Source organism: Dipodomys merriami, unplaced genomic scaffold, assembly GCF_024711535.1.
Source record: "Dipodomys merriami isolate MVZ:Mamm:240054 unplaced genomic scaffold, mDipMer1.0.p SCAF_28, whole genome shotgun sequence".
Taxonomy (NCBI): domain Eukaryota; kingdom Metazoa; phylum Chordata; class Mammalia; order Rodentia; family Heteromyidae; genus Dipodomys; species Dipodomys merriami.
Window position 1 is genome coordinate 2,212,670 of NW_027204270.1, and position 7,298 is coordinate 2,219,967.

General features: G+C 59.5%; 1 long non-coding RNA gene across 1 annotated transcript; it reads left to right on the plus strand.

Moving 5' to 3' along the window:
- The first annotated feature begins 790 nt into the window (after nt 1–790).
- Nucleotides 791–4,549, plus strand: LOC138837935 (uncharacterized). The gene is made up of 3 exons (XR_011375514.1): nt 791–977; nt 2,145–2,301; nt 4,172–4,549. It is a non-coding gene; the product is annotated as an uncharacterized lncRNA (long non-coding RNA).
- Nucleotides 4,550–7,298: the final 2,749 nt, after the last annotated feature.

A 7,298-nucleotide genomic window follows, 5' to 3' on the forward strand; every position in this document is an offset into this window, starting at 1 on the left:
CCACCTGAGAGACACCGGGGAAGAGCTGCAGAGAGAGGAGGAGGGAGGGCGAGGAGGAGAAAGAGAGAAGGGGAAGACAAGGATGAGAAAGAGGAGTAGAAAGAAAAGGGAAGAAAGGGAGGAGGAGGAAGGGTAGGAGAAAAAGGTGGAGGAAGAGCAGGAGAAGGAGGAAGAGGAAGAGAAGAACAAGGGGAAGGAGGATGAGAAGGACAGAAGAAGTGGAAGAGGAGAAGGAAAGAAGGAGGAAGAGGAGGAGGAGGAGGTGAAAGGGACAAGGAGAGGCAGGGGAGGACAGGAGCAGGAGACAAGGGTCTGAGCGCTCTTACTGCTCTTCCTTAGACGAGGAAGGCAGGAAGTAGGTGGGGGAGTCCCAAAGCCAACGCTATCTGGCTCTGAAAGGAATCTCAGGCTGTGTTTGCAGCGGGTCTGCCTTTCTAATGATGGTGAGTGGAGCCGACCAGAGCTGCCGTGTGGCACCGAGCTGGCGGCTTGGAGGTGGAGAGGCAGCCGGGTCAGCCGCAGCTGAGGGGTGGGGTCCCTGTGGGGCTCTGGGGGCCCTGAGCCTGCAGGGTCCCCTGGCCCTGGCAGTGCAGCCCAGCGCTGCTCTCCTCTGTCCTCGTGCTGTAGAAATGGCCACCAGGGCCCCGCTGGGTGGCGCGTGACACCCGGGCAGCCATCCGCAGCCCTGAAGGGCACCCAAGGTGCTGGCTTCTGGGCTGGAGCCTCGGAAACAGGAAATTGCATTTTGTTCGGGACAAATGAACTTTTGCCCAAGGGCCCCTTCCAGAGCCCTGCGGGGGGTACGCGGTACAGCCGCCAGAAGGGACAGCTGCTCGGGAGGCCGTGGAGAAACTCAGTGCAGCTGCTGCCCGCCGGGATCGGCAGTCTCCGGGGGAGCAGCCCCCTTTGGGGGCCTTCTGGGGGAGCAGCCCCCTCTCCCCGGGGGCCACTGCGTCTGGAAGAGCAGCCGGCCAGGGGTGAGACCCATGGAGTGGCAGTTCATGAACCGAGAGCCCCGCAGAAGCCCGGGCTCCCAGGGTGGGCTGGGGCTGGCCGGGCCCTGGAGGTGGCTGGGGTGTGACCCTGCCGGCCGGCTCTGGTCCTTCCGGGAGCGGCCTGTGGCTGCAGGGTTGAGGCCGCCTGGCCTTGGATTGTCCTCTCCTCCACCCTTTCCCAGGAGGGAGGCAGCAGGCTCTGTGAGGCCTCTGGAGTCCAGTAGAGGAGGTCAGAGAGCACAAGTCCTCGAGAGCTGCCAGAGAACCCCGAGTCCAGATGGGCCCGGCGTGAGCTGTCAGAGTCCACACAGGCGGCGCGCTCCCCATCAGGCCCCGGTGTCTCTGTGGATGGGGTCGTGGAGGGGGAGGGAGGCACCTGACTATGCCCTCCTTCCCAGGCTCAGGGGGCACCCCGGCAGTGTTAATGGCCGGGTGAGGTCTTGCTCAGCACCTCTGGTGATGGTAGCGCTGAGGTAGTGTGCCCGGCCACGTCCAGCCCGGCCTGGCACGGGTCCCGTCCCTGGGAGCCTGGATGTGCCGGGAATAGGGACTCTGCCTTCCCAGGGCCTATCTCACATTACCGGTCTCCACCTTCCAGTTGCTAAGTTAGTTACTTATTCATGGACCTGTGAACAGCTTGCTAATGTTCCATGCTGGGCCCCGTGGTTTCCCTGTGGTACCTGAGCCACATCTCTAATCACGCGGGGTTCTTGGGGGACACAGAGAGGACCCAGGCATGGGCGACAGTCAGGCAGCCTCATGTGTGTGGGGTTGCTGTGGGGACCTCGGAGGACAGAGGTGACAGCAGAGTGTGTGTGTCCCCATCAGACTGCTGCTGCCTGCGTTGACCCATGACCTCCAGGGCATGGTGCCCCAGATCTTCAAGAGAGAGCCTCAGGGGCATAGACGGAAAGGGGCAATCAGAGAAAAAGAAGAAAGGAGAGATAGATAGACAGACAGAGACACACAGAGCCAGAGCCAGAGATGGATAAAGAGGGAGAGAGAGGAAGAAAGGGAGAGAGGTTTGGGAGAGGAAGACTAGGCAGGGGAGAGGAAGGAGGTGGGGAGGGAGGCAGGGGGAGGGAGTTGAAAATAAGATGTTCCTGTGGGTGAGGGTCTCTCAGCGTGGCCACCTCCTTCTGCATCAAGAGCCACTGAGAAGAATCACCCAGGAGAGCTGCCATGGAGAGGGCTCCCTACAGAGGACGCTTAAAATTCAAATCAGAATGAAGGCAAATACCCCTTCTGTTCACTGAGAGTCTGACTCGCTCTTCCAGAGCTGTTCTGAGCAGCTGCTGTGGACCAGGTACCATGCTAAGCTGTAGGTGTGAGCTGGGACGGTGTGTGGTGGTGGGGGGGGGGGGGAGGAGAAGAATGGAGGGAGGGAGAGAGGGAGAAAATGGAGAGAGGACCCGGCAGGGTTGGGGTAGGGTGGGGAGCCCCTGAGTTCCCCTCATTGGGATTTTGGGGGTGGCATCTCCAGCAGCGCACAGGCTCAGCAACCCTTTCTGCAGGGCTGCTGGGAGGATCCCGGGGTTCATCGACTCTGGGGTGCTGACCTCAGAGACCTGGGCCATGGAGCCAGCAATGTCCTCCCCGGCAGGGTCCTCTTCCCTGGAAGGGGCTGGTGTCCACGCCCAGCCCCCAGGCTCTGGGGTCCACAGTGTGACCTTGTCAATGAGGGGGCCCCATGTCCCCCCTGAATTCCCCAAGGAGGGGACCCCCATGTCCTCTCTGAGTTCCCCAAGGAGAGCTCGCCACTGTGGAAAGGCCTGGAGCCCAGCCCAGGAGGATGCGATGTTTCTTTACCACTCAAGTGACTTAGAGATGAATCCAGTTGGAAGTAACTGTTTAGATTAAACTCCATTACGCGTAATAAATAATTAACCTGTCAGGCCGAGGCACTTTCCAGAGAGCACGCTGTTCCACACAGGCGGGTGAGCTCAGAACCAAGTCTTGACTCTCTTCTCCCAGCAGCTTCTAAAGCACCAATTGAGTTCAGACAGCTTTGGCCGGGGAGGACCAGGCCTGCAGGTGGCACCGGGGTCATGTTCCCTCAGGAGAGCCCCAGGCAGGGGAGGTGGCCTTCCTGGGGCCTGGGGGAGTCCTGCTCTCAGGAACAGACAGCAGGAGCCCTTGCGGGAGGGCAGAGGGCAGCTGGAGGAGAGAGGGCAGAGGGCAAAGCCTGCCCCTTCCCCATCATGACCTCAGTGTGTTCCTGTAACTGTGATGCTGGCTGTCCTTGCGCTGTCAGACACTTGCTGTCTGGAAGGTCCCGGGCTTCTGCTCAGCAGAGCCAGTGATCTCTGTGGGTCCCACCCCAAGAGACAGGCTCCCCAGAGTCAGGGCCGAGACAGAGCCCTGCAGGCCAGTGCCAGGCAAACCCCCGTTCTGGTGCCCGCTTGCTGCCCGCCCCTCTGAGGCGGCTGCCCGGTGTGCTACAGGCACCGAGTCAGGGCCAGGGCTCCCAAATGGCTGCCAAGAAGTGCTGATAAACAGCCAGCTAGACCCCAGTTTTCATAGGTGACCCCTAGGGGGCCCCAAGAGGGGCCTCTGATTCAAACCAGCCCCGCCTGCTGTCATACCCTACCTGGCACAAGCAGCCCCGTTGGCTGATGCTACAGTCTGAGTGTTGGAGTCCCAAAGAGATGGTACTGGAGGTGGTGAGGTGGTGATGTGGGGGGGCCAGAGGCCCCAGAGGCCGGTCTGGCCCTTTCCACCCTGGGAGGGAGGCCGCCTCAGGAAGCAGTGGACCCCACCAGGCACAAACCCCACCGGCTCCCTGCAACTTCCGGTGGTCAAAGACAGCAGGAGTGAGCAGTGAGCTAGGATAGGGGGAGTCAGGATAGGGGGAGGTAGACTGCATGGGGTGGGGGGGAGCTGCCTTGTGGCCCAGCCCTCTCTCACCCCGCTTTGTGGATCACAGCCCTGATGTGTGCGTGTGTGTGTGGGGGGGGAGGGGGACAAAGGGTCCTTCAGGAATTCTGAAGGTGGGCTCTGCCCCTCCCAGGCAAGCAGGATGCTCAGGGAGGGTTTGGCTTGTCAGTGGTACCTTAGGGTGTTGGTTACCTGGCAACGCATTGGGGTGGTGGCAATTTGCATATGCAAATTAGACAGGGCCAAGCCAAGTGATCTCACTGCAGTGCTTCATTTGCATCTCTCCGTTCCTCCAACAGGGACCACAATGGCTCTATAAGATTGATGGCGTTGAAGAGCAGGTGGTAGGAAGACCCTGCCTGTACCTGGAGCTCCACCGCGGTTCACTTGGAGAGGAGGGCCCGCTCTGGCCAGGTGCAGCGGGCACCGCATCCACCATTGCCCATCTTCACCGTGGCGAGGGCATCCCCGGAGCGGCCCCTACCTGTCTCTCACCTGCGGCCCTGGCCAGGTGTGCTGGAGGGACGCTCTAGCTTCCACTTTCCGCAGCTGCTTTTTGGCAGAATCCAACAGGGGCGTAAATCAGAGGCATAATGTAGCTGCCAGATCTTCCACGCCAAAGCACTCGCAAGGCAATTAACTTGGAAATGGAATTGATGTGCATTGATTTCTTTAATAAAGTTATTGTAATATATTCACTCGTTAGAATCTGGAGCTGAAAATAGACGTTTTGTTTCTGATTACGACCGTCCCTATCCATCACAGGGGACGGCAGCACTCTGGTCCCTTCCCTTCCCTGTCAGAGCCTCCTGCCCATGCCCAGCCCTGCTGCTTCTCCTGTGTGAGGTTTTTTTTTTAACCTTCCAGGACCCTGAGGCTCTTCTTCAGAGCACGGGGCTCGGGGTCATGAGCCCAGGGAAGTCTCTGGTGGTGAGCTGGATCGTTAGGCTGTGGCAGTCTGTCCCAGCCCACTTCCTCGGTGTACTGAGGTATCCTCTGAGTTCAGGATGAGAAGTGAAGTCTGACTGTCCATCCACTCTGTCCTTCCCTCCTTCCCTGTCTCCTGAGATTTGAAGTCCTTTCTGGGAGAGAGAACCAGCCGGGAGAGAAGCAGAACCATCAGGCATGGTTCCAGGACACCTCATGGGGACCCAAGTCTTTTTTGGCTCCTCAGCTTCTTGTGTAAAATGACGTGGTATTTTCACAGGATGCGCTCTCTCTCCTGGGGTCGATGTGCTGTTTGGTACCAGCGCTTGTGCTCGGGGCCTTGTGCCTGCTAGGCAGGTGCTCTACCTCCGAGTCCTGCTCCTGGTTCTTGCTGAGTACCTTTTCAGTTTGTGTTTCCTATTTATGCCCTGTCTGGCCTGGACGGCTGTCCTCCTATTAGTGCTTTCCATGCAGCTGGAATGACAGGCGTGCACCACCATGTCCAGCATTTTATTGGTTGAAATGAGGTCTCACAAACTGTTTTCCCCGGGCTGGCCTTGATCCTAATCCTCCCAGCCAGCTCTGCCTCCCAGGTAACTATGACTACAAGCACAGTCCTTTGCTTTTTTCCTGCCTTGATGTCCAGAGTGGCAAACTGTTCCTCCAGCCTCAGCCTCCTGAGCAGCTGAGAATACAGGAGTGTGACACTGTCTGCAGCCTATCCCGTAACTGTGCATCATCTTTTGATGACTTCCAGTAACTAAAACAATGCAAACGCCGTGTAGGTGGGTGTCCTAGGGCATGGTTTAGGGAGCAATGACAAGAAGGAAGAGCGTGTGTCTGTGTGGAAGCTTGTTTGTCCCCTGAACATTTCGATCTGTGGTTGGTTGGCTCCACGGATGGGGAAACCTGTGGAGGGCGGATGCGATTGGTTTCAGCACTCACCGGAACAAGGCCCACCCTTCGCGCGTTTGTTCGTTCACTCCCTGGGCCCTTTGCCTCTGGTACTGCCGGGCCCAGCTCGGTGCCTGCGAGGGGCCGTCTCTGGACTCGTTCCACGTGCCCTGGCCGCCTGCCGCCCCTCCTTTCTCCGGGCTGCTCATTACCGCTGGGCACTCGGGAGAAGCCTCCTGGAGTCGGCTCACCGCGAGCAACGCGCCACGGAAGAACCTTTCATTAGCAGTGACAGCCGCTAACGCGAAGAGGATGGGGACTGTGTGGCCCGACAGGGCCTCACAAATCGCAGGGTGTCACCGGGACCCGGCCACAGGGCAGGGCGGTGTGTGTGTGTCAGCTCCAGCCGAGGCTCAGCCCTCTTCACCACGGGCAAAACCCACCCTCCTCCCCTGGGGCTCCTGAGCCCTTGGCCAGAACAGAAGTCGGAGAGGGACCTGGGGGTCTGTGGGAGGAGCAGCGCCCCCCAGAGGGGCCTCCTGGCTGTGGTCCAGGCTGGGCAGCCCCGGAAGGGTCTTCCCGAAGTGCCTCAGACCAGAGGGGGCCACACATGCTGTGCCCTGTGTCTATTTCACTCTCCTCTTTCTCCTCTCTCTACATCTGTCTGTCTGTCTGTCTGTCTGTCTGTCTGTCTGTCTGTCTGTCTGTCTGTCTGTCTGCCTGCCTCTCCAGCATGAAGCCAGTGGGTGGCATCCTTGCCTATCAGGTGACAGAACGGAGAACAGGTGGCTGTGCAGAATGAAAACGGGGATGCTGTGGACCAGGGGCCGATGGGAGCCCAGGAGAGACAGCCCCGAGGTGCTCTGGGCATTCATTCATTCATTCATTCATTCTTCATTCGTTCACTCCTGGGACAGCAGTGGTGACAGAGGAGCCTTTGCAGCAGGGGGGTGTGTCATGGGATCACACACGCTCCCGAGAGTCCCGGGAGGGCGTGGCTGGTGTGGGGTGACGAGGCCTGTTCAGGAGGGGGAAGGCTCACTTTGAGGCGTATGGGTGCCACCCCGTCCTGTGGGGATGTGACAGCAGGTGGCAGTGCAGGCCGGGGGTTGCACAGTGCGGCGGGGACGCAGGATGCAGGAGAGGACCAGACACGGCGCTGGATGAGCATGAGCGCTCCGCACAAGCACTGTCGGAACCTCCAGCTCTGCGGTCTGAGCCGCTGGGTCCCGGCACGGTGGCGGCTAGAGCAGAAAACCCAGAGGCCACATGAGAATCCCGTGGGACGCACGCGCGCGCACACACACACACACACACACACACACACACACTCTCACAGTAGGAGAATAAATACCATCTCAAGAAGGCTTCAGAGCACAGGTGCTGAGCTGCCCTTGGAGTTATGCACAAAAAATGGAGCTTTTTGGGAACCACGAAAACATCCAGGTGTCTGTCAGCAGCGGGGCTGCAGGTGGTGCCAGGGCTTGTGGGAATATCGCAGGCTCCAGGTCCCTGGACCAGGGCACAGGGCTGAGGGCTCCCCAGAATGAGGGGATGCACAGGGTCTTTGTGGCGTGTAGGGGAGGCTGAACCCAGATGCTCTCC